This window comes from Eleutherodactylus coqui, chromosome 2 (genome assembly GCF_035609145.1).
Source record: "Eleutherodactylus coqui strain aEleCoq1 chromosome 2, aEleCoq1.hap1, whole genome shotgun sequence".
Lineage (NCBI taxonomy): Eukaryota > Metazoa > Chordata > Amphibia > Anura > Eleutherodactylidae > Eleutherodactylus > Eleutherodactylus coqui.
The window spans coordinates 268,249,151-268,276,815 of NC_089838.1; positions in this window are offsets into that span (position 1 = coordinate 268,249,151).

Genomic DNA, 27,665 nt, shown 5'->3' on the forward strand with positions numbered 1-27,665 from the left:
AACTTTAAAATATTTTCATACATGGAGCTCTGTGAGGGCTGCTATTTTGCGTGATGAGCTGTAGTTTTTATCAGTACCATTATAAGGGGACATACGGCTTTTTTGATCACTTTTATTGCATTTTTTAGGAGGCAAAATGAAAAAAGTAAGCATTTTGCTTCCATTTTTTAAGGTGTTTTTTTTAACACTTTTTGCCATGCAGCATAAACAGTGTATTCAATTTATTGCACAAGTTCTTACAGATATGATGATATCAAATATGTGGGATTTAAATTTTTTTTACATTTTCTTTTTAAACTAATAGGGGAAGACCCGCAAAAAAGTTATTTTTTGCAATTTTTTTACACTGTTTTTGTCTTTTTTATACTTTTTACTATGATTGTTATGGTAAAGCATTGCAGGACTTCTGTACTACAATGCCTTATCGCTTGTAATAGTTATCCTAGGCAATGGCAAGCCAGGGCACCTGTATCTGGCGTCCTTTCGCCACTGCAACCCATCACCCCTTGTGAGGGTATTGCATCAGGAGTATAGATGAGCGAGCGTACTCGGCCACGCCCCTTTTTTGCCCGAGCTCCGCGATTTTCGAGTACTTCCGTACTCGGGCGAAAAGATTTGGGGGGCGCCGTGGGTGAGTGGGGGGTTGCAGCGGGGAGTGGGGGGGAGAGGGAGAGAGAGAGGCTTCCCCCCTGTTCCCCGCTGCTACCCCCCGCTCTGCCATGCCTCCCCCCACCCCCCCGGCGCCCCCCGAATCTTTTCACCTGAGTACGGAAGTACTCAAAAATCGCGGTGCTCGATCGAGTAATTACTCAAAATGAGTAGGTTTGCTCATCTCTAATCAGGAGGCTGGGTATTGCTAACAGGTTCTGAACCCGCGCCATCCATATGACCTAAGGTTACGTCCTGTTGCGTTAAGTACCATGTTACCATGACGTTGCCTTATGTCCTGTGGCGTTAAAGGGTTAAGGTTTACTAACCAATGATAATAAAGGAATTATGATAAATGGGAATTATTACAAGTGAGGCATGTTCTAGCCTCATAGCAAATGTTTTTTGTATATATACTGCTGATTGTTAATGAAATAAAACAGATGACTTCTTATCACATCCAATGCATGTGTGGTCTGCAAGTTACTTCCAGCTCAAATATAAACATTTAATTTGGAACCCCAAAGCCATACCTTTTAGCAATTTTTATTGCTACACCAACACCCCTCTAAGCTCAAGGTGGCCTAAAACAGCACCATTAATTTTTTTCAGACCCTCGAAGTCCTAAGCAGACGTCAACAACGTGGATTAAATCATCCATCTCTAGTGGGGAAGAGATGCTGAGAGGATGTCAGACATGGGTGTAGTTAGTGAGTCTTACGTTACCTGCTAATGCTGGAACTTTTTGCTACATACTCAGAGCATAGAACTGGTTATACTATATGTTTCCTAGACATGTTTCTAGTGTGGGCTTGGGTGGCACAACCTTAGGGCACATTTCAACAGTTAAGACTCTGCATTTCTTTAAATAATTTGTAACCTCAGGTGCACACTACTGCCATCAGCAGCAATGGTAGTTTGTTTTCTCAGTTACATGTTTAAGTAGTTAAGGGGTTTGTTTACGAATAAAACTCCTGCATGTTTATCTGCTATATGAGACATAGGGTTGAGGTGGGAGTTCAACCTGAAGGCTAAACTCTCTACTTATATCCTTTGTGTGGCAGGGGATAGTCCATATACTGATGTCGTACTAGCAGTGATGCAAGAGAATAAAGTTGTCACTGACATGTCTTCTTATCAATAAAGCACAGGTGATGCTGGCTTACGTTCCCATAACAACTTCGACGTGTCAGTATTAAGGAAAAATGCTCTCTACTTTGTAGAATGTATCATCGGTATAAAAGAAATAACAATGGTATAGTCAGACAAGGTTAGAAGAGCACACAGAGCTCTTGGAAGTCCTGCAACATTGTCTTGCTTCCCAAGAAACAATTATAAATAAATAGACACTTAATTTATATGTCATCTATTCCTGCTCCAAATCTTAGCTGCTGTATGTTTTCCTCTAGCACATGGAGGTGCTGTCTATGAGACAAACGTATTGAAAGACTTGTGCCTCCTACTACATTTGTCCATGGTAGCTGGGCTCCAAGATTATGTAGACCAGTGCAGCATCCTGTAGGGTGACCCCAGATACAAGGCACATATTGATGAGCTTGGAGGGTAGATTGGTCACTTGTCATGGTGGCACTTAGCAGGCTCCCTCCTGGAGCGACACATGTAGCTGTCTACAAAAGTGATCTATAACTGTACTAGCCATGAGTGCCCCCAAAACGGTGTCAGCAACTTGTTTGCCCACATAATGCCAATCACATTGGTGCTCAAATCACAGTGACAGTACAAAAAATGTAGAAAAAAACCCCTAAAAATAAAACACTTACAATATCTCTTCTACTATTCTCTTTTCTTGGTAGGATGAGACAGGTTAGAGGACACCTGTGTGTCTCCATTAATGCACATGAGAGATCAACACTAGAAAAAGGATTTCTGTAGCATTCTGAAGAGTAGGCACATAAAAGCTTAACCCCTTAAAGCTTTTAGACACAAAATTCTATACTCACCTATTTCTCCCCAAGTAAACTTCTTACCGCATCTTCTCCTCGCTGATCTACTCCAGTCCCTCGGGTCAGCTCACCGCAAAGCAGCCAGCTTGTTATGAAGTCTACATTCCTTGCATTCTTCTTCCTGCTGTTCAGTGAAGGTCATGTCACTTTGATGTAGTGTTCACTGGCTAGGAAGGAATGCTGATCTATTGCAGAGGCAGCGGGCATGCCCAGTCTCTGCAATAGCTCAGTACTCCCTGCTAGGCTGTGAACTAGTGACGTAGCATACATTGCCGGGCAGGAAGTGGACTGCCTGTGAATGTATGTAACCTTACAGGAAGCAGAAGAACCAGCCAGCTGGAGGTAAGGTGACCACCCCTCCCCCGGGACTGCAGGAGACAGGAGAAGATTAGCGAAGAGAAGATCTGGTAAGTAGATTGACGGGGTGGAATAGGTGACTATAGATTTTTTTTATGACAGAACCCTTTTCGGGACACTTTTAGCCATAAAGACTTGAGGATTTTGGGGGGATTTTCATCTCCACTTTCTAAAAGCCATAATTTTTTAATTTTTCCATCGATATGACCATATGAGGGCTTATTTGTATTGGTACTATTTTTGGGTACATGTAATGTATTGTAAAAGTTTTAGAGGGCAGGGTGAGAATACACATCAATTCTGCTGCTATATTTTTTAAACGTGTGCATTTAAATGATAGGAGCTTGGATGCATAGAAATAAAAGCTTTCTTCTATTTATTCAGTATGTGCCCATAATAACAAGAAAAATATAACCGTCCTGAGATGGTTGTATTTTTCTTGTTATTATGGGCACATCTATATATATAAAATTGAATGTATGCGTGCCTGTCTGTTTGTCCTTTATGCGCTACTACACCATTCATCCGATCGCCATGAAACTTTGGGAAGTTGTTGAGTACACTCCTGGGAAGATTATAGGCATAGTACAACTATCGCATGATAAATGGCGCGCGTGCGAGCGTCGACAGTTACGCCCCCCCACGTAGATCGTTTGATTTCCATGATTGCCACCAATTCTCTCACTTCCCAATGTCGTAGAAACATGAAATTTGGCACAAGCATTGATTATGTCATAAATAGAAAAAGTTAATGGGTCCCAACTCGATTATTCAATTCTAAGCGCCAAAGAATTAGCGTCCAAATTTTATGTACGGAATTTAATTCCATCACTTCCCAATGTCATAGAAACTTGAAATTTGACATGAGCATTGATTATGTCATAAATAGGAAAAGCTAATGGGTCTCAACTCGATTATTCAATTCTAAGCGCAAAAGAATTAGCGTCCAAATTTTACATACGGAATCTAATTCCATCACTTCCCAATGTCATAGAAACTTGAAATTTGGCACGAGCATTGATTATGTCATAAATAGAAAAAGTTAATGGGTCCCAACTCGATTATTCAATTCTAAGCGCCAAAAAAATTAGCGTCCAAATTTTACGTACGGAATCTAATTTTCTCACTTCCCAATGTCATAGAAACTTGAAATTTGCCACGAGCATTGATTATGTCATAAATAGGAAAAGTTAATGGGTCCCAACACAATTATTAAATTCTAAGCGCAAAAGAATTAGCAACCAAATTTTACGTATGGAATCTAATTCTCTCACTTCCTGATGTCATCTATATATATAAAAATGAATGTATGTCTGTCTGTCTGTTTGTCCTTTATGCATTACTACACCATTCATCTAATCACCATGAAACTTTGGGAAGTTGTTGAGTACACTCCTGGGAAGATTACTGGCATAGTACATCTATCCTACGATAGGTGGCATGCGTGCGACCGTCGTCGACAGTTATGCCCCCCAGACAAAGATCGTTTGTTTTCCATTTCAAGCACGAAAGCAAAAGGCATTACGAGCAACAGGATGAGTGTTCAACCAGAAAATGATGCATCCGCCGAACGTTTCGCAAGACAATTGCTGGATATTGAGAATGCTGAGGTAAAATGAAAGCTGTGCCGTGATTGGTTGCTATTTCTTATACTGCTGAGGTAACATGAAAGCTGTGCCGTGATTGCTTGCTATATATTATACTGCTGAGGCAACATGAAAGCTGCGCTGTGATTGGTTGATACTTCTTATACTACTCAGTTTACATGAAAGCTGTGCTGTGATTGGTTGCTACTTCTTATACTACTGAGGTTACATGAAAGCTGTGCTGTGATTGGTTGCTATATATTATACCGCTGAGGTAAAATGAATGCTGCGCTGTGATTGGTTGCTATTTTTTATATTGCTGAGGCAGAATAAAAGTTGCGCTGTGATTGGTTGTTATTTCTCTTTCTACTGAGGTAACATGAAAGCTGCGCTGTGATTGGTTGCTATTTTTTATATTGCTGAGGCAGAATAAAAGTTGCGCTGTGATTGGTTGTTATTTCTCTTTCTACTGAGGTAACATGAAAGCTGCGCTGTGATTGGGTGTTATATATTATAATGCTGAGGTAACATGAAAGCTGCGCTGCGATTGGTTGTTATATATTATACCACTGAGGTAACATGAAAGCTGCGCTGTGATTGGTTGTTATCTAGATATATAAAAACGAATGTATGTATGTCTGTCTTCGCAGCAACACGCGACGGGTAAGCTAGTACTGAATAAATAGAAGAAAGCTTTTATCTCTATGCATCCAAGCTCCTATCATTTAAATGCACATGTGTCAAGAAACCGCCTAGGATCGAGCGGTATGAATGAGAGATTGCTTTCTTCATGCTGAAAAGAGGACACAGCAAGAAATATAAGACGGGAGCTGACATAACCTGCTACATAGGTGAGATGATTACCGTTACTTGAATATTTATATTTTTAAAGCATTAATCATATGCTGTCGTTTAAGCATAAATGACATAATATATTTTTGCCTGCGGACTGTTACGATTATGATGATATCAATTTTTTTTTTTTTTAGGTTTTTACCCTTTTGCCCAATTAACGCCCCTTTTTTGGAACTTTTTTTTTTACATTGTTATATTAACAAGATCCCTTAGCCTTTTTATTTTTTCATGGATGGAGCTCTGTGAGGGCTTGTTTTTTGCGTGACGAGCTGTAGTTTTTATTGCTACTATTTTGCAGTACACAAAACTTTTTTTATCACTTTTATTGCATTTTTTTGGGAGGCAAAAAAGAACAAAATAAGCATTTTTTCCTCCTGTTTTAGGGGATTTTTTTTGCCGTGGAGGATAAATAGTACAATTTATTGTACAGGTTGTTACAGATACCATGATACCACATATGTAAACTTTTACATTTATTTTATTTTTTATGCAAACAGGAAAGTGTGCAAAAAATAGTTTTTTTTAATTTTTAACAGGTTTTATTTTTACTAGAGATGAGCGAGCACCAAAATGCTCGAGTGCTCATTACTCGAGTCGAACTTTCAGTGATGCTCGAGAGTTTGTTTCGAGTAACGAACCCCATTGAAGTCAATGGGCGACTCGAGCATTTTTGTATATGACTGGTGCTCCGCTAAGGTTTTCATTTGTGAATATCTTAGCAAATCACCAAAGTCATGTAAAAAACACAGAAATGGATAGGGCAGGCGAGGAGCAACATGCTGGGCTGCATTTCGGGCTCCGAGGTCTCACTATTAAGCCACAATAGTGGCAAGAGTGAGACCCCCCCCCCCCCCCCGCACTGTCAGCATAAAGATCGCTCTCCTCTGCCACAGCTGTAACAGCTGTGGCAGAGCAGAACGATGTTAGCCCATTGAATTCAATGGAGCCGGCAATACAGCCGGCTCCATTGAAAGCAATGGGCTGCCTGCGAGCGCGGGATGAATTTTCGGCTGAACTCCGGCTGCAGTGGAAAGGTGAGTATAAAATTTTTTTTTTACACTTTTTAGGATGATTTTCAGGTAACGGCTTATATTTTTAAGCCCTTCCCGAAAATTCATCCCACACTGTATTGCCGGCTCCATTGAATTCAATGGTCAGTGCTCGTTTAATCGAGTAACGAGCATCTCGAGCAGCCTAATACTCGAACGAGCATCAAGCTCGGATGAGTATGCTTGCTCATCTCTAATTGTTACACTATTTTACTTTCTTTTTACATTTTTTATATTCCTGTGGGGAATTGAACCGTAAAATCTCTAATTGCAATGGTAAACTAGTGCAGCAACCAAGAGCACACTATAGAACCCTATCCGAGTGGGACTTTGGAAAGCCAAAAGATGCACAAGCCACAGAGATAGGGAACCTGAACCCTTGTTCCCTCAATGGAGTACAGCTAGAAGTAATCCTGTAACAGCAAACCACGGTGCCAAGAAGTATTGGAACCGTGGTATGCTGCTACAGAAGTACTTCTAGCTCTAATTGCAATAGTAATGCAATGTGTATTATCACTCACAATAGCCCGGACACCAGTGTACCCTCCTTCTGTGAATCCCTTACATACCGCAATGTCCATTGATCACTATATGTAAGGGGTTAGCAGTTGGATCGGTGTTCTCATCGATCCCTGCTGTTGCAGCAGGAGGCGGGCAATCAGTTTCTTCTTAGCCTGCACCATTCACAGGACATAAGTTTACATCCTTTTGCATTAACTACCACCCTGGCAGAACATAAACTTATGTCCCGTGATGTTAAGGGGTTCAATGGAACTTTGATTCTTAGCCGCCCTGGGGTACACCTATTTCTTTATTTGCAGGAAACCAATTTCAGGTACTTCAAGTGTAATAAAAGTATTTAATCAAAAATAGACTTAATGTGTAGCTTTATACCAAAGATATTGTAAATAATAAAAAGGTGGTAAAAATAGAAACTAAGAAAAAAAAGGATATTATTAAAAGGGTTGTCCAGTTGTAACTACTGATGGCCTATCCTTAGAATAGGCGATCCTACACCCTCAATAGTAGTGACTAGCTGTTCAACAGCCCAGTTATCTTGTACATTGAGCAGGAAGCAAACAGCTCCATTCTCTGTTGCCCGGCTTGGTATTACAGACTCCCATTCACTTTAATCAATGTCCATGGCATTGAGTTTTTTTCTCCAAAATGAACACTGGCTGCCAGAGTGATAGCAGGATTCTTTGCAGTCCCTATCTCAAGGGCATAGTCACAAGTGTGACTACTGCGACCCCTACTAATACACCACTACCTGTCATCTCTGACCTATGGAAAGTTGATGGCTCTTCTACTACTGAGGTATTATGACCAGCGGGTGTGGACCCACTGCTCCAACTAACCAGTTTGATTTTGAGCTAGACCTAAGGGCGTTATCTCAACCGCTCTCCAATATTCACCCTTTAACCCTTGTACAGAGATCTGGCCTTTGCTGCGAGGAACCAAACAGGCCACTACCTCCTGGAATAGTCCCAGTTTAATGAGTGGCTGACCCATGAGGGTCGTCGATACTGGTGCAATGCACCATGAGACAGGCCAAAGTGCACAGTCAGAATAGGTCCAATGTCAGGGCTAGCAGCATACATATGAGATCCAGGTCACAAGTCCGAGGGTCGGGACAATCAGAGTTCAAGCAAATCCAGGTATCGATTCCAAGATTCAGGGCAGGCAGAGTTCAAGAAAATCCAAATAACAAGTCCTAGGGTCAGTGTACGGAAATCAGAAGCAGAAGCTGGGAGCAAGAAACAAACTAACACCAAAGCTCAGGCAATGAGGAGCATCTCTTACCCAGTTAAATAGGCGAGTAATAGCTCTTTAGCTTGCAGCTGGGCTAAGAGTGCTGGGAAGTATTAACTCGCACAGTGCTGAAGGAACGTGCAGGTATAAGGCCACATAATAAAGAGAGAGTAGGGTGACACCTAACATGAGGCTTGTGCCGAAAGCATACAGTAGCTTCCCATTCTGTGTCCCCCTATAATCAGACATTTACGGCGTCAATTTATGTACAGTGAATACTATCAGTATTTTAGTAAAGATGAATCTCACATCCTCTGACCCAATTCCTGCGCTGCTTTGAAATTGCAGGCATTGGAGTGTATTTTCCCAGTTTTATACATACATAATAATTTACATGAATACGACGATAATTTTTTACCCTCCTGATAATTTATCATTAGTGAATTACTTTGAAGGAGTTCTACAGAAAAATATGAAACAATTTCAAAGTTATTAAAAGTTAGTTTAATCATTGATGATGTCAAGGACATTTTTAACTGCATTTTCTGAAATGACTACAACTCCCATTTATTCCAAGATTGAAATGTATCACCTAGTGTAACTACTGGAGTTAATTCAGCTATTGGTAGCAAAAAAGATTTGGAAAGAGTAAAGTTGGCACAATGGTGGGAATATCTCAAAGACTTTATGCCCCTTTTATGGCATAAAAAAGTAAAGGCCCTTCTAGACAGGACGAATGTCGGGCAAATAATGCCAACACTCGTCCACGCGCATACTACCTGAGGCATCATGAAGTAGTCCGCGAAGCAGTCTCTAACCTGAAGTAACAGACGTATTCATTTGGTTCTGATCCACGCCTGCAACTGTTGAGGTTGCTGGCAGTGGATCATCCCCAAGCATCCAACGCGCATCGTTGATCCTTAAAAAATTATGCAGAATCACAGTGGCTTTAACCACAGTGCACGTGCCTTCGGGTTCCATTTGAATTGTGCCCAGGAAAACTCTCCATTTACTGACAAGAATTACAAAGGCACATTCAACGAAATGCTAAACACATGTGAGTCAGTAATTTAAAACTTGGCGTCTGGTGTCCAACCCTCTGCAGGGAAACGGACGCAGAACACGGGTTGACAGGCCAAAGCCCTCAATCGCGACAATTACGAATGGGGCCGTGGGACCTGAAGAACCGGAAAGCAACCGTGGCTCTGGAAGGGCCAGCTAGTTGGCAAGAAGCTGCTGCACCATTCTGGAAGTCCTGAAGATGCGGGCATTAGCAGAGCTTCTATAGGCCCTGATATCCACCAGTACAAAGCAGTAGTCACTGTCAGCTAATGCCAACGGGACTACCAAACAGTACTGTTTGTAATTAAAGTATTGGGACCCTGAGTGTGGTGGCTTCTTCACACGGATGTGCTTTCCATCCAGGGCCCCGACAGTTTTGGACCTGTGACTCTGCTTCGAAGCCTGCAGCGATGTCCAACCACTGCTGAACAGAGACAGCATGATGGACCTCTTCAGATGCACCCAGATGAAGTTGCAGGTCCTCCTGTTGATGTGGCTGATGATAACATGCCCCAACAGGAACTCAAACATCAGGGATGCAAAAGAGTTCCCGGTGGCAAGGTATCAGGAAAGAAAGCACGGAAAAAGTATATATTACACATTGATATAGCACAAAAAGGGAAAAGCATGGTACAGAGAAGAGGATGAAGGAACATGCATATTTATATATGTGGACAGTACAAAGAACAATGGAAAAGACATTATGTAAGAAGCAACATATATGACGTAGAAAATACGGACGTGTGTCCCATCATACGCTCCTCTGATTTCTGGAGTTTAGGTCAGGAGACCCGCGGTCAGGCTGGGGCATACTTCCATATTCAAATACGTAAAATAGAAGCAAAACACAACAATGTGGTTAAGCTCTAACTTTACACCATATAGGGACCTATCACAACGGACGGGATATTAAGCCCCAAAATGTGCACTGCTAATGAGTGCAATTTGCTGCAGAATTGAAAATAGCAGAATCCTGACCCCAATTTCATCTCCAAATCCGCAGTTAGCAGTGTGGATCACAGTTGCAGAATATTCCGTCCTGTGTGAAAAGTCCCTTATTGGTTTGCTTATGTTGTGACAGCAGTTTGGCAGGCATTGTCAAACTATAAGCCATTACCTTCATAATCAACCACTTTCTGTTAGGCCTCATGTCCACCGGCATGTCGGATTCCATGTAGGGAATACCGCAACGGAATCCCACCCTGCCCGCGGCCGAGGACATTACCTGTTCCGGGTCTATGCGGGTTCTGTGTCCTGGCCATATCTTCTTTTTCTGCATAGCGGATGTGTTTGTGCGTGTCGGCGCAGTAGGAGCTGTTTTTCCCAAACTCCTGTTTTCCTGTGGGATCTGTAGCACTTCTGCAGAGTCAGCTGCGTCTGTGCCGTGTATCTGACAGCTTCCCTTGACTTCAATGGAAGCTGTCAGTGCGGGATCCGCAGAAAAATGGAGCATGCTGCGATTTGTTTTCCAGACCAAAAGGTCCGCAAAACAAATCTGCATGCTTAAATTATTTTGCATGGTTCCCTATGGGCGGCTTGATTTGCGGATCTCCCACACTGGTGTCCCGTGTGGGTTCCGCAAATCAGACCCGCCCATGGACACGAGGCCTTAAGCTACAGAACACCCATTTGTTGAGAAAGGCTCAATAAGTGTCTAAGATATGTATACACATTGTGAGGAAATCACATGGTTTTTGCTGCTGATTTAGGTGCAGATTTTCATGGCAGAATGTCTTCAGCGCAATGAATTAAATCTGCAGTGAAAATCTCTGGCTTGTCCACAACAAATAGTGATGCTGAGGATTTTCAAATCTACTGCACGACTACCTTCCAATGTGGGGCTTTTATACGTGAATGCAGTTTGTTAAAACCTCATTCACTTATATTGTAATGTACGGCACTACAGAACTTTGGCATGCATTCCGCAACCTAAATTCCGCAACAGTTCTACGGTATACTCACCTAAAGGGCAGTTTCAAACGAGTGCAGGTGCAACAACGCTCATTGGCACGGAGCGCAGGCGTGCCTGAATGAGGAGAATTTCTTCCCCTTCGTTGGCTTTTCAAACTCTACGCCAGAGTGCGGGAATTTGAAAATAACCTCGGAAAAATTGGTGCTGCCCAATCTCCCCACATGTAGAATTTACTACATGCAGAAAAGATAGTGAATACAAAGTCACTGAAATCCTATTGAAATAAGTGGTTTCGTTTTGTCCCGTTTAGAGATGAGCGAGCATACTCGCTAAGGGCAATTACTCGAGCGAGCATTGTCCTTAGCGAGTACCTGCCTGCTCGGAAGAAAAGATTCGGCAGGGGGCGGGGAGCGGCAGGGGAGAGCAGGGGGGAGCGGAGGGGAGCTCCCTCTCTCCCCCCCCGCTCCCCCATGCTCACTCCCGCAACTCACCGCTCACCTGTGCCGGCAGCCGAATCTTTTCTTCCGAGCGGGCAGGTACTCGCTAAGGGCAATGCTCGCTCGAGTAATTGCCTGTAGCGAGTATGATCGCTCATCTCTAGTCCCGTTATACGGGAGAAATAGACGTTTGTCTGAATCGACTGTAATTATGGTGTGGGATTTGTACACGCAAATGAGAATTCTGGTGCATTTAGGGGCCTAAACACATGGCTGCATGCGCTAATATGCTCACCGCTACGGAGCGTATTAGTGCACGAACCTGATTTTTTTTTTTTTGACTATTCAAATTTCCCACTAATGCACATGACAAAAAAAAAAAAAAGTAGGAAGACCAGTCCTAGACAGGAAAAATACGTGCGAGAAAGATAGAGCAAGTCTTGTCTTTTCTCGCATTGAAATCAATGGTTTTGTTTCGTCCCGTTTTGTGATCGTGATTATTGTGGCCACATAAGGGGACTAAAACACGCCCATCTGTTTAAGCCCCGACTTAGTAAATCTCCCCCATTGTGTCTTATAGCTTACAGTGCTTATAGCCTTTTCATATTTTTCAGCTCTTCGTTTATATAATTCTAATTTTTTAGTTTTTATTTCATTTGGTCAAATCTGTACTTGCCTTAAATCTACGTATTGACATCAAACATCACTGAATGAAAACAGGTCATGTTATTTATACTGCATTGTCACTGCGTCAGCCATTTAATCCCTTAGCTTCCTGTAATTAGCAATGTATTACACAGTAATTGCTGCCCCGCTGCAGCACAATTGTTATTAATTTCGACTTGTTATTTTACAACGTGGACACATAAAAACATAACATGTTATTCACTTTAATCAGCAAAGATTTAATTCTTTCAAACTTTTATATATTACCAATACTGTATAAGGGCTCCTTCCCACGGACGGATTTCCGCCGTGTTGCCCGCAGCTATTAGGTTCTATTGAACCTAATAGCTCAATGCTCACAGTGTGGAATTCCATTGTGGAATTCCGCACCATGAAATCACCCGACCTCACCCGCGGCATGCTCTATTTGCCGCGGGTGTATGCGCGGCCGGCTTCCATTGCAGTCAATAGAAGCCGTTCGTCACGCTATCTTCCGCTATAGCACAGCCAAAGATAGCATGAAACCGCTTCCCCGCCCACCGCAGGCGTGTCATGTGATGCTGTGGGCGTGTCATATGACGCAGCCGGCACGTCACGCGCTCTATTGCGCATGCACGCCGAAGCGTCATGCGGGACGGAAGACGCCGGATCCGGAGGTAAGTATTGGGATCTCTGGGGGTCGCCGTGACGGGCTCCGCTGCGGAATTCTGTGGCCGTGGGAAGCCGGCCTAAAACTAAAATGCATATAAAAATATGGCTTCACATCTGCGTTGGAATCTCAGGTCAGAGGTTCTGTCGCAGATCCGGCTCAACATACTGGAAGAGAAAGCGTTGCATGCAGCGCTTTTTCTCCAGTCCAAAAGCCGGGCAGCTGAGCGGAAACCAAACTGATCCCATCATAGTCAAGGGTGTTAATTTGGCGCTGCTCGGTTCCCTGAGATGGAGCCGTTCAGCCACGGGGATTCCCCTTTCCTGCTTTCCAATGGAGTCAGAAAGTAGAACCCCGGGAGCAGCTGTGAAACCACCCTATTAGTATGCCGCAATTAGCTACAGCAGAATATGTAGAAGAGAGGTGACCCCCTAGCTGAGGCGTAACTTTAAGCTTCTAGGCCCCAATGCAAAATCTGTAACAGGGCCCCCAACTATAATGCTTTATTCATAGTACTGGGCTCTCTGTATGGGCCCCCTAAGGTTCCTGGGCCCGGGTGCAACTGCCTCCCCTGCATCCCCTCTAGTTACGCCAGTGCCCCCTAGCAGTAATCAAAATGGGCCTCTCATTATGTTCTAGGTTTTTAACCCTTCTGCCAATTCCTCACCCCCCTGCTTGCTAACAAAGCAGTACATTTCGAATGGTAACTATTGACAGCCATTGGCAGATCCTATGCTTCATCTCACCAATGGACCCATAGCAGCCACTTAGTCCATGCCACTGGCACGCTTATTTAGCTACAGTTCAGACCTAAAAGCATCAGTGACATATTTCATATTAAAAAGTCTTACATGGTCAGGTAAATTTGGGTTATCCAGCGTCCTATGTAAGTAATTTAACACCACATTTGTGGAGCATATACATGTGTCATAACACATGCCAAATAAGTGTCCTTTTGGTATATGTTTGTGAGCTTTTTATCTACCATATTGAAAAGCATAGGGACAACACTTTTTGATATTGCAGTATGAAAAAAACATGATTCAGCTAGCAGAGGCGTAAGTAGAAGCTCTTGGACCTAACAGGACTCCTTCCCTTCCATGTGCCATTTCCAATACTGCTGCCTTATGTAGTATGAGAAGCTTTCGGGCCTCCTAAGAGTATGTTCACACAGCGGGATCTGATGCTGATTTTTCCCCACAAATACTTCCTCGTAAACCATGGCAGATATCCATAGCCAAGAGCTCATTTGTAGGAATTCTGTCTTTTTCATAACAGAAAAATAGAATTCAATTTGAAATGTGTTTTGGTTTTTTTTCCCATTGATTTTAATAGATTTAAAAAAAAATTGAATCCTTTCCGTTTGCTTCTGTTCCGTTCCAATTCAGTTTTTTTTTTGTTTTTTTTTAATGGACTGTGCTATTTGTTCCATTAAAGAAAAAAAACGAACCATAATGGAACAGAAGCAAACTGAAAGAATTCTATGTTTACTTTTTAAACCCATTGAAATCAATGGAAAAACATATAAAAACCCTTATTGGAACAGACAGCATTCATATGGAAAGCCCCAATACAGATGTGAACGAGCCCTAAGCCGTTAACTTCTGACGCGCGTTTTGCCATAGATCCTCACATGGATTTAGCCTTGTAAATGGGCAAATTCCACATGTGGAATTTCAAATTACATTCAGCGTTGATCCACATAGTTGATACTTAGCGTATCAGATGATCCAGCCTGACCCTGCGTTCCACTAATTCAGGTAAGTATTTGGCATCTATTGTATCACAAGGACCTTGAATGTGATGAATGAAGTGCAGTACATGTACTGTGTTGTCCTCACTACTCAGCTAAGTCCATTGTATTGCAAAGGTCCTTAAGAACAGCTTATGAATTGGGTTTTGTGTTATTATAAATAACTTATAAACTGTCCTCTGGTGACCCGAGGAAACTTGGGAAACACGATAGAACTTTTCTTTATTGGCTGAATTGAGTTAATGTTATTATTTATTCATATTTTTATTGTATTGCCTATTATTAACATTTGAACTTGGCACTTTCTATTTAGCATTGGCGGTGTGCTCTTTATCATGTGATATCTATTTGATGATATTGAGTTCTTCATGCCTTCACAAATAGCTCTGTATTAAGTAGACTTGTAGTGGATGTTCTTTATATATCATATATGTTTTATCAGAAGATATCAATTTTGTGATATTGATTGGATATGATTTGGTTTACATATTCTGTGAATGGATGTTGTTAACCTACATGGCAAGGACCAAGATATAGCCATTTGTTATTGTCTTTCTTGATAGTGAAGGTTTAATAAAGCCCAGTAAGAGGTTGCTGTCTGGCGCCCCCCTTCTCAAGATAACAACTCGGTTATCAGGGCAATATATAGAGATAATATAGGTTATAGTGCAAAAGATTGACCCAGCATAATAACTGTAGCGCACTTCAATAGGAAGGCATGGATGTGCTACACAATGGTATACCAAACAAATCCCTTGGGGCCCCAGAATGTGGACTTCAATTTTGTGTTGTGGCGCCTGTAAGAGAGAGATTAAAACCCAATTCCAAAGTTGATGAGTAGCATGTGAGAAGCAGAAATCCGCTTTCCGCACCCTGCGGAACCACTGCTATGACTGAAGTAAGGAAAGCGTACTCAAAGTGGTCTTCTTTCGTTACAATAGGAACAGATTATCCAGGAAGTCGTCCATCATCGTCAACAGGAGACTCACAAGTCTAACCAGGTGATCGTGTCAAATTCCAACCCACACGTTCATGCTGAAATTTGCATTGCCTTCTGATTGGGCCATGCTCTTACTAGTAATGTGCATTGCATGTGCACTGAATCAGCGCATCAATAATCAATAACACGGTCCCACAATGGTAGCGTCAGCCCTGACTGCACTGTCGAACGGCTCCATGCATGTATCATAGCAGAAGGAGGCTACTTCCAGTACACTTTCTACTTCTCACATACTACTCTTCAACTTTGCCGTTGGGTTTTTCTCTCTCTTATGGTCTTTCACACAGACGTAGTGTGCAGCGCACAGAACATGCTTATAGAGGCGTTCATATGGAGGTTTCTAGGTGCGCAAAACTCAATATAAGACATGCGAGTGTCGGCTCCGAGATGCTGGCAAAGATAGGACATGTCTTATCTCTGCTGCATGCTTTCCATAGGCTTCTATGGGAGCCTTAAAAGCACGCAGCCCTAAAAGCACGCAGCCCGCACCTCGGAGCATGTGAACGGGCGGCTTCATGGAGCTTGAAGCAGCTAGTTTGAACAATTTTTAACAGCTGTTAGCAGCAAGCTTTTCTGTCTGCTAACCACGCTGTCACTACATCCATGTGAAAGAGCCCTTACAGGGATCACAACACAAAATTAAAATCCATGTTCTGGGGCCCCCAAGGGCCTGTGTGCCATATCATCGTGTAGTGTATCCATGCCTTCGTAAACAAATACGCTATTGTTATTTCAATATAGGACACCAGTATTGTGATATATAGCACTGGATCGGTCTATTTGACTAAACCCTGGGTAAATTTATGTACGAAGTAGCCACCCATTTCCTTTCATTGGCTTTCATCCCTATTTTTGTAGTGGCACTGTCTGCTGTGTGATTTGGTTTATAGGATTGGTGGTTTTTGTGTCTTTTAAAGCTTTCAGTGATAAGTTGTTGACAATTTGAGTTAATGTATTATATTTGAGTGATAGGGTTATAGAGGTGCAGGGCTTACATAAACCAGCCTGTGAAATACCAATGACAATGTCAAGCCCCCCTATGATAACATTGACAGATGTACAGATACACTGACAATCCAGATCAATGCCATACAGCTGGTGTGGACACGCTGTGCCACTGACTGGTTTGACTTTGGTCTATTTCCTAAGGGCAACACTCTTTAACCCCTTCGAGTGGGATCTGGTCTAAACTGAGGGACCTCCAGGCTGTTATTCCAAAAGTAGGCTCAGTACAGTGACAGCTGCCATGGACAGGTTAGAAGCACCATGATGTGATACCTGAGGGGCAGGCAGAGAGGTTGTCAGTTACACAAGCCATGGTCAGGACAGATGGAATTTCTACATAAACGGAAAGACAGGCAGAGAGTCAAGGAAGGCAGCAATCAGATGGAACACAGTTGCGGTACTAGCAAAAGTCAGGACAGGATAAGACAAAAAAGCTGAGTGAACAGGCAGGCATGGGTCAAAAGCAACAGTCAACCATGAAACTACAGCACCTTTGCAAAAGCTTAACCTATTGCTCAGGCAGCCTCCATTAGGGAGGATGCATTAAATGGGTTGACCACTTACTGGACAATATGCCCCCTCTAGTGCCCACTGTTCTAAAATGAGAAAAAGAACAATACCTGTTCACCGCTGCTGCTGCAATCCAGCGCTGTAGCCCCGCCATTGTCCTGGTGTTAACTGTTGCTGATGTCAGTGATAATCAGAGGCTGCAGGATCATCATTCTGAACTCCTGGCATCATGGTGCTGAGGATGTAGGGCTGATGCCAGATGAACAAGTGGTGACACTGCAACCTCTGATTGGCTGCAGCATTCACCTGACTTCCAGTGATATCAGTGGCAGCAACAAACACCGGAACCATGACGGGGCTGCAGTTCAGAATGAACAGGTAAGTATTGCTCATTTTTTATTTAGGTAACCAGACAACCCCTTTAAATAGCCCAGACAACACTCAGATTGGTTAGGAGCAGGAAAGTTGGGTTCACGCAATGGTTCTTCAGGAAGCAGATTGGCCGTGTATGTACCCTATGGGCAGAACTGACAGGTAAAGTGACAATGTGGCGTTGGCACACAGAGGGGACATGGGACACCACTGACTGCAGCTGTTTGGTGGGGGATGTAGAGGAGAGGCACTGGCATTCATGGCCAGCGGCTCTGATACTCTAGTTATACAAATATACAATTTCAACCACTCTTACTATAATATTTGGATCACCAAATTTAGTAGACTATCTCTTACCTGAAGCCCAATTAAGATAAGCCATTAATGGTTCAACTGCACAGTACCAGGAGCTTGGATCTCAGAGAAACCACCAGAGTGAAATAGAGAAAACAGACAGTACAATTTGCTTTTGAAGAGATAGGGTGGATTTGCACACAGGCGGATTTGAATTGCGGAATCCACAGTTGGTGTCCGTACCGCGAATCCACAAAAAATACTGTTCGTTACATCCTATGGAGAACCACTGCTTTCTGCACATGAGTGGAAATCAATTGCTATTTCCACTCACAGAGGAAAAATCGCAGCATGTTCTATTTTTGTGTGGATTCTGCGCGGACGACTTGAAGTCAATGTAAGCGTCCAACCCACGTCCCTTCCCTTAACTGAAAAGTCGCAGGACCCATGTCATCACCTAGCAATAGAATGAAGACGCAAGTAGCTAGCAAGTACAGAAGAAGACTGCAGAAGACAGCTACGTGTGGTCACCGACCAGGGTCAGAGCCGAATTCCACTGCGGGCTCCTGCAAACGGAATCCACCTCTGCCATGTGCAGCAGGCGGCCATATACTGTCAATCCTGTACCAATAATTTCCAGGGCTGACTATGATAAAACTTGTGGAGCTGCTAGATCAGTACAAAGATGGTGTTATTATACTGTCTGATGGGTAATGTGTAAAGAGCTGATTGGGAAACTTGTGCTGAATGCAACTTTTCCTGAACTTTAATCATGCCAGCAGAAGTTAGTGAAGAAGATATTTCATTTTGCAAGTGTCAACAATTTTAGAGCTACTTCATCTACAATGTTGCAAATATAACTGTTTGTGATAGTGTTGCTTTTACCCACTTTCATGTTACATTAGATTTTTTGCAGTCACCCTGCTGTGTAATCCTCTGTTTGAATATTATATCCATCCTCCCCCTTAGGTGAGTATAATACTGTAATGGAGTGCACAAGCGCCGGGGAAAATAATTGGTTTTATGTTTCACAGCTCGCTAGATTAATCTGCGGAGTTCGATGTAAAAGACTTCAAATGTATTTCCAGAGATGTGAACAAAAAAGGCTCATGGTGCTTGTTTAGAGGGATCGGTAAAACTCTCTCTCAAATTGCTTAACAACAACCCACTCCTCGCACTGAGGCTGAAGCCCACATAATAAACCACACTTAGTGAGAATAATAGCACTTTTACTAACTTTGTGCTGCCTAGTGGGAGTAGTGTGACGCCCCTGCGCCTCCTGCACTCTCGGGTCTATCTGCCATAAGCATGGTGACTGAGGCCATTTCTTCTCATCATCCATTCTAAATGGAGAAACATCACATAAGTCAATAGGGAAAGCCATGCGGTATATAAAAAATATGAACACATAAATAATGCACATTTCCTCCTAACTTTGTGCTGTCTGACAACTAACTGACAATCCGTGAAACAGAAAGGGGTTAACATACATATAAGAAACACGGTAAGAGTCGGAATAGTCCTGAGGATTCTTTTCACCATTAGCCTAGGTATATCTCATGCAACATGAAGAGCTCAAAGTCTCTCCGTGACATCATATATAATGTCTATGTGGTCGTGTTGTGACATACCACCTCCTGCGACTGCAATGTGATTGTTGCAATAAATCCAGTTCTGTTGGATTTTTGGTTGCAGGTCACAAGTCTCACCTGACATTTCTACTATAGAGTGAAGTTAAAAAGCCTTATTTTGCACTAACATAACATAATTATAACATACACATATGTATTTATCCACAATATATAATTTACATTCTATATCTTTATACTATAAATTATGTTTTATGTTAATATACTTTTTATGAGTCACACGTACATTTTTTTCTTTAACCCCTTAGTGACGGAGCTTTTTTGCTTTTTTCCATTTTTTTTTTTTCCTACTCCCTTTTAAAAAATCGTAGCTCCTTAATTTATCCATCGACGTCGCTGTATGAGGGCTTGTTTTTTTGCGGGATGAGTTGTATTTTTCAATGGCACTATTTATTGTACCATATAATTTACTGAAAAACTTTCTAAAAATTCTTAGCGGAGAGAAATGGAAAAAAAACGACATTCCACCATCTTTCGGTGTGTCCTGTTTCTACAGCACACAAATTGCAACAAAAACGAACTGATATTTTTATTCTATGGGTCGGTACGATTACTATGATACCAAACTTGTATAGTATTTTTTTTGCTGTAGTACTTGAATTTTTTTTTTCAAGATATTTAATTTTTTTCAATTATTTTTTGCCGTCATTTTGTGCGCGCAATACCTTTTTTATTTTTTCATCGACGTAGTTGAGCAAGGCTCAGTTTTTGCGGGATGTCCTGAAGTTTCCGATAGTATCAATTTGGAATACATATGACTTTTTGATCGCTTTTTATTGCGTTTTTTCTGGGAGACAGGGTAACTAAAAAAATGCATTTCTGGCGTTCTTTTTTTTTTTTTCGGACGCCGTTCACCGCGCAGAAAAAATAATGCACCACTTTGATAGATCTGACTTTTACGGACGTGGCGATACCAAATACATATTTTTATTTTATGATTTAGATTTTTTAATAATGGATATGGCAAAAGGGGGGTGATTTAAACTTTTATAACTTTTTTTTTTTTTTAACAATTAAAAAAACTTTATTGATTATTTTTTTTACATTACTTTGAAGTCCCCCTGGGGGACTTTAACATGCGATGCTTTGATCGCTCCTGCAGTATGACGTAATGCTATAGCATTACGTCATACTGCTTTTTTACAGGCAGTCTTTCAAGCCACCCTGTGTGGCCCCCGGCTTCCATGACACCTGCACGGCTCCCCCGATCTCACCGCGGAGGGGCCGTGCGGGACGGGGGATTTAAATGCCGCTGTCAGAATTGACAGCGGCATTTAAAGGGTTAATAGCCGCGATCGGCCGAGCGCAGCTATTGCCCGCGGGTGTCAGCTGTAATAAACAGCTGATGCCCACGCTGTATGGAGGGAGATAGCGGCGCTACCTCCCTCCATACACGTCCTGCGACAGCAGGACGTAGTTTTACGATAGGGCTGTCACTAAGGGGTTAAACCCCGTGCAATGCTTAATATTGATAGATATATGTTTTTATTTATTTTCATATTTATATTAGTATTTATATTTTTATATATTTCGAATACTAATTATTTTAGGATTGAGAATTTGTGGAATGATTTGTTATACCACCATAGAAATAATTATTTGAATTATTGTTTGCAATATATTTAACTACTATATGTTTTATCCATCCAGTGGATGGCCATGGAATAAGAAGATGCAGCAGGATTCTAGAGGTGAACAACTGGCTATGTCGAAGGTGCCATCAGCAAAGATTTGGATTTCTAGAGTATGGAATCAACTACCTATAAGATGGACTCTTTACTAGAGACTGGTTGCACCTTACAAAAACAGGTAAGCATATATTTGGCAGGTGCCTTGCTACACTCGGAGCTGTTGCAGGTAGGTGTCGGCTGTAAGAAACCGCCAGCCCCTGCATTGTATGGAGCAGGATCACCCCTCCATACAAACCTCTATGACATAACGGGACTTCATGGAGCAATAAAGGCTTCAATTCAATACATTTATTTTGCTCGTCTGTCAAATCAAATGTCCTAGAAGATGAGTTTAAAGTTGAAATACTTTCATCCAAAGATATCCTGACATGTGCCTCTATAAATATTGAAATTAGTAATTTTTAGGAGAAAAAGTGTTGATACATTAATGGAATGTGGCATTTATACACTTCCCGCTGTGGAGATTACAGTACTTGATCATAAACACAAATGGAGATTAAAATGTTTCTGATACATTAACACATATAAATCAGTGAGGCAAATGCACATTGTGTGGCTTGTAAATGACCCCTAAACTGCTCTGGCTTATAAAAAGTAATTGTTCATGCAAACTATTTCCTCAAGTAAATGCAGCATTACTAAATAATTCTCATTGGTTCAATAGGAAATGAATTGAGAAATGCTGGGGAGCTGCTAGTTTTCAGAATAACTTCATATATGGTTTCCTTTTATTCTCTTATTATATTCTTCATACATATTTAAGTGGTTTTGCCTTCCGGATATTATATTTTCCTTCACATGCAGTTTTCAGCATGAGTATTACAGCTAACAATGTGCTTTATTCATTGCATGCATTATTCCATTCAGCAGAAGGAAACATACTTTAATATCAAGCCAGCATGCATACACTGTATCCCACCATAAATCAAATGGCATCATGTACACGTTTCTCTTCTGGTGACTATAATTGGGTTCTTTTGTTAGAAAATATAATCCCATCTTTTCCCTAGAAATGTATTTTACAGAAGCTATCCTGTTGCTCAAAAACAAAATTGTAGCTAAAGACTGAATTGAAATTAGAAAGTAAAGCTTGCCAGGTTTGGTGGTGGCAAACTGGGCAAATACCCATGACCCCCAAGATTTCACACCTCTTAGCCTATGAATACTACCATAGCATGACTACATAGCAATCACTCCTGGCCAAGCATGATTGCCTTCCAAGTATGGGGTCTTTGTAGTGGGTTCATAGGTGACTATAGAGACCTATTCTTGATCCGCAGGTTCTTTCGCAGTGGGTCCATCGGTTTCCAACAGGAAGGTGGTCCCAACAAGGGTTGGCGTGATATGCTTTCCCCTTGATACATTTCTTTCTTTCACCATCCATGTGTGCCTCTTCGAAATTCATAGCACTGTTGGTAATAGCTGACCCCCTAATTGAGCGCTCTAGGGCCAGGGCTTCCCAGTTCTCGATGTCTATGCCATAGTTTTTAAGGTTAGCGTTAAGCCCATCTTTAACTACTGGAGACTTTTCTCCTGACCTCTTTGCCATATAGTCATGGTGTGGTAGTATTATTTGGATGCTGAAATGCAGTTTTATTTTAGTATTAAATGCTACTTATGTGTAGGAACTACAGTACAGTATATGGTAGTATTATTTCCATACTGTATAGAGTATTACATAGTGGTATAATTTGGGCATTAAATGGCAGTATAATGTGTGTATTATAGGGAAGCATTAGTTGAAATATACATGGAAACATTTGTGCACATTTTTGTAACTATGAAAACAACTGCGTATAAATGGCCCTCAAAGAGGATTTGTCTCATTATCATGGGCCCTGTTTTCTATATACCGTAACCAGCCATGATTCACTCCTTGCTATAGAGAATCATGCTTAAACCGATTCTCCGGTTGCAGGACATAATTCTCTCCTACAACTGAAGGAGGAAGAGTATATTACTTGCTGTCATCCTTCTCTATTAGATAACTAGAAAAAAGTAGTGGCCAAAATGGCAGTTAAAATAATCCCTGGATCAACCTTTGATAGTTCCTTCCTAAATGTAAGGCTGTTGTTCCGGGTCTTACATTTAGGTAGAAGCTATCAAAGGTTGATCCAGGGATTATTCTGACTGCCATTATGGAGTCGGGAAGGAATTTTTCCCCGAATGGGCTAATTGGCTTCTGCCTCTTGGGGTTTTTGCCTTCCTCTGGATTAACAAGTGAGGTGAAACAGGCTGAACTAGTTGGACATTGTCTTCATTTAGCCTATCATACTATGTTACTTTTTCAGCTTGGTTTGGCCAAATCAGTTTGAACTAAACCAGAAGTTCACCAAAAGCCCTAAAACGTGTATATAAGGGTGGCTTCACACGAGCGTGTTTTTGTGCGTACATAGGTGCGCACCCATGTACGTTCAAAAACTCGCGTGAATGCAGGTCCGTGCATTGTTTTCAATGGAGCCGTTGTTGCTGCCGGCGGCTCCATTGAAGTCAATGGTCTGCCGCACCCCTGTATTCTTTTTCAGGGAAGGGCTTTACATATAAGTTCTTCCCTAAAAAAAGGATTTTAGTGTAAAAAAAAAACAAAAAACACTTACCTGTCCGCCACTGCCGTGACCTCCGCAGGGATAAAGAACACATCTGCCGCATGCGGCAGACGTTTCCTTCAACCCCGCTAGTATAAGGAATTCCCTGCTGCTACATCTGCCACATCTGTGACAGCTTCGGTAGAGAATTCTGCTGCTGGCAATTGATTTCAGGGAAGGGCTTTAAATATAAGCTCTTCCCTGAAAATCAAGTAAAAGTGTTTTTTTTAAAAAAAACATAGATACTCCCCTTGCTTCAGCTGCTGGGGCTCAGCCGTGTCTTCTCCTGCTGTCCCCTGCACTGTGGTGCTGATCTATCAGCAGGTGGGGATTTAAAATCCCCGCCTGCTGAAAGAGCTGAATATGATTGGCTGAGGTGCTCAGCCAATCACAGGTAGCTCTCGCCTGTCATTCATTCGGGGAGACTAAAAATCTTTCTTTTTCAAGGAATGATATATATGTAAAGCCCTTCTCTGAAAAAGAATGCAGGGGTGCTGGCAGACCATTGTTTTCAATAGAGCCGCCGGCAGCAGCCGCGGCTCCATGTCCTATCTTTGCAGGCACACGCCTGTAAAGCACGGATATGTGCACACACCATAGGGAATGCATTGTTGCAAATAGAAGCGTGTGAAGCCACCCTGAGAGTAATGAAAGGGTTCCTGGTGGCTGATAGATTTACTAAAGTTTATATCAGAAAAAGACACACATCACTGCATAAATCTACATCTACTCATTGAAAACATAGATTTCCATTTCTGATGCATGGAAGCAAAAGATGCAGCAAATTTACTAAAAGATGTACATGCACGTCTTAAAACATTTGGTGCACCTTACGCCAACATATTTTTATTTTAGACTTGTAAATGAAATCCAAATCTAAGCAAATCTCCCCTAATCTTACACAATTTGATCAAAATAAATGAAACTGATGTCAAATTATAGCCCTGAAGACACTATCTCAGGTGCATAGTTATAGGGGGGGCAGAAATAGTAGTCGCACTCAAGTCCCTGGTGCACATAAGAAGACACCAGTAATATAAATGGTGCATGGTACTTGGGGGCTATATTACAGATTTTTCATTGGGGTCTAGGAGCTTCAGGTTACATCTTTGCATTAACTCCTCTTTTGCAATGCCCATATTAAATTTCCACCTCAATCATTGTCTTCTTATGTCATACTGAAATGTAAAGACCTTTAAGATAAGTTCACGAGTTCAGTATTATCATGTATTAACACCACAAAATAAACCGCTAAATGAGGAACAGAATAATATTTTATGTTCCGGTTTTAAATGTCATCTTGTACTTGTCTTTTAGGCACTGAGCTAATATAAACAAGAAGGTTTTCTTGTAAGTGATCTACACACTTGATAGTCTTTAGTTTAAGGTCCCACCACTAAAATGAGGTGTATATAAGCATGTTAATTTGCTCTTCTGTCAGAAGCCTATGTCATTGACTTCATATCACTGCATAGTTTATATGTTTATATTTAGAGATGAGCGAGCACCAAAATGCTCGGGTGCTCGTTACTCGGGACGAAATTTTCGTGATGCTCGAGGGTTCGTTTCGAGTAACGAACCCCATTGAAGTCAATGGGCGACCCGAGCATTTTTGTATATCGCCGATGCTCGCTAAGGTTTCCATTTGTGAAAATCTGGACAATTCAAGAAAAGTGATGGGAACGACACAGCAACGGATAGGGCAGGCGAGGGGCTACATGTTGGGCTGCATCTCAAGTTCCCAGGTCCCACTATTAAGCCACAATAGCGGCAAGAGTGGGCCCCCCCTCCCAACAATTTTTACTTCTGAAAAGCCCTCATTAGCAATGCATACCTTAGCTAAGCACCACACTACCTCCAACAAAGCACAATCACTGCCTGCATGACACTCCGCTGCCACTTCTCCTGGGTTACATGCTGCCCAACCCCCCCCCCCGCGCGCACGACCCAGTGTCCACATCGCACACCAAAGTGTCCCTGCGCAGCCTTCAGCTGCCCTCATGCCACACCACCCTTATGTCTATTTATAAGTGCGTCTGCCATAAGGAGGAACCGCAGGCACACACTGCAGAGGGTTGGCACGGCTAGGCAGCGACCCTCTTTAAAAGAGGCGGGGCGATAGCCCACAATGCTGTACAGAAGCAATGAGAAATATAATCCTGTGCCACCACCATCAGGAGCTGCACACGTGGGCATAGCAATGGGGAACCTATGTGCCACACACTATTCATTCTGTCAAGGTGTCTGCATGCCCCAGTCAGACCGCGTTTTTTTTATAAATAGTCACAGGCAGGTACAACTCCGCAATGGGAATTCCGTGTGCACCCACAGCATGGGTGGCTCCCTGGAACCCACCGGCTGTACATAAATGTATCCCATTGCAGTGCCCTGGACAGCAGAGCTAACGTCAGATTAAATGCAGGTGGGCTTCGGCCCACACTGCATGCCCCAACCTGACCGGGGTTTTTAATTCATAGACACAGGCAGGTACAACTCCCTTGTGAAGTCCCTATGGACCGACAGCATGGGTGGGTGCCAGAAAGCCACCGGCGGTACATAAATATATCCCATTGCATTGCCCATCACAGCTGAGGTAATGTCATGTTTAATGCAGGTGGGCTTCAGCCCACACTGCATGCCCCAGTCAGACTGGGGTTCTTTATAAGTAGACACAGGCAGGTACAACTTCCTATTGTGAAGTCCGTATGGACCGACAGCATGGGTGGGTCCCAGGAAGCCACAGGCGGTACATAAATAAATCCCATTGCATTGCCCAGCACAGCTGAGGTAATGTCATGTTTAATGCAGGTGGGCTTCGGCCCACACTGCATACCCCAGTCAGACTGGGGTTCTTTAGAAGTGGACACATGCAGTTACAACTCCGTGTGGACCGACAGCATGGGTAGCTCCCTGGAACCCACCGGCGGTACATAAATATATCCCATTGCATTGCCCATCACAGCTGAGGTAATGTCATGTTTAATGCAGGTGAGCTTCGGCCCACACTGCATGCCCCAGTCAGATTGGGGTTCTTTAGAAGTGGACACATGCAGTTACAACTCCGTGTGGACCGACAGCATGGGTGGCTCCCTGGAACCCACCGACGGTACATAAATATATCCCATTGCAGTGCCCAGCACAGCTGAGGTAATGTCATGTTTAATGCAGGTGGGCTTCGGCCCACACTGCATGCCCCAGTCAGACTGGGGTTCTTTAGAAGTGGACACATGCAGTTACAACTCCGTGTGGACCGACAGCATGGGTGGGTGCCAGAAAGCCACCGGCGGTACATAAATATATCCCATTGCAGTGCCCAGCACAGCTGATGTAACGTCAGCTTTAATGCAGGTGGGCAAAAAATTAATTGGATTTAACTGGAGGCAGCCCGGTTAAAATAAAAATTGGTTCAGGTACAAGTTTCAACGCTTTAATGAGCATTGAAACGAAAAAAAGTTGTTTACAAAAATTATGAGCCTTGTGGGCCTAAGAAAAATTGCCTGTTCGGCGTGATTACGTCAGGTTTCAGGAGGAGGAGCAGGAGGAGGAGGATGAATATTATAGACAGATTGATGAAGCTAAAAGGTCCACGTTTTTGATGGTGATAGAGAACGATGCTTCCATCCGCGGGTGCAGCCTACGTATTGTTTAGGTATCGCTGCTGTCCGCTGGTGGAGAAGAGAAGTCTGGGGAAATCCAGGCTTTGTTCATCTTGATGAGTGTAAGCCTGTCGGCATAAGCGGGTACGCTTATCTGTGATGATTCCCCCAGCCGCACTAAACACCCTCTCTGACAAGACGCTAGCCGCAGGACAAGCAAGCACCTCCAGGGCATACAGCGCGAGTTCAGGCCACACGTCCAGCTTTGACACC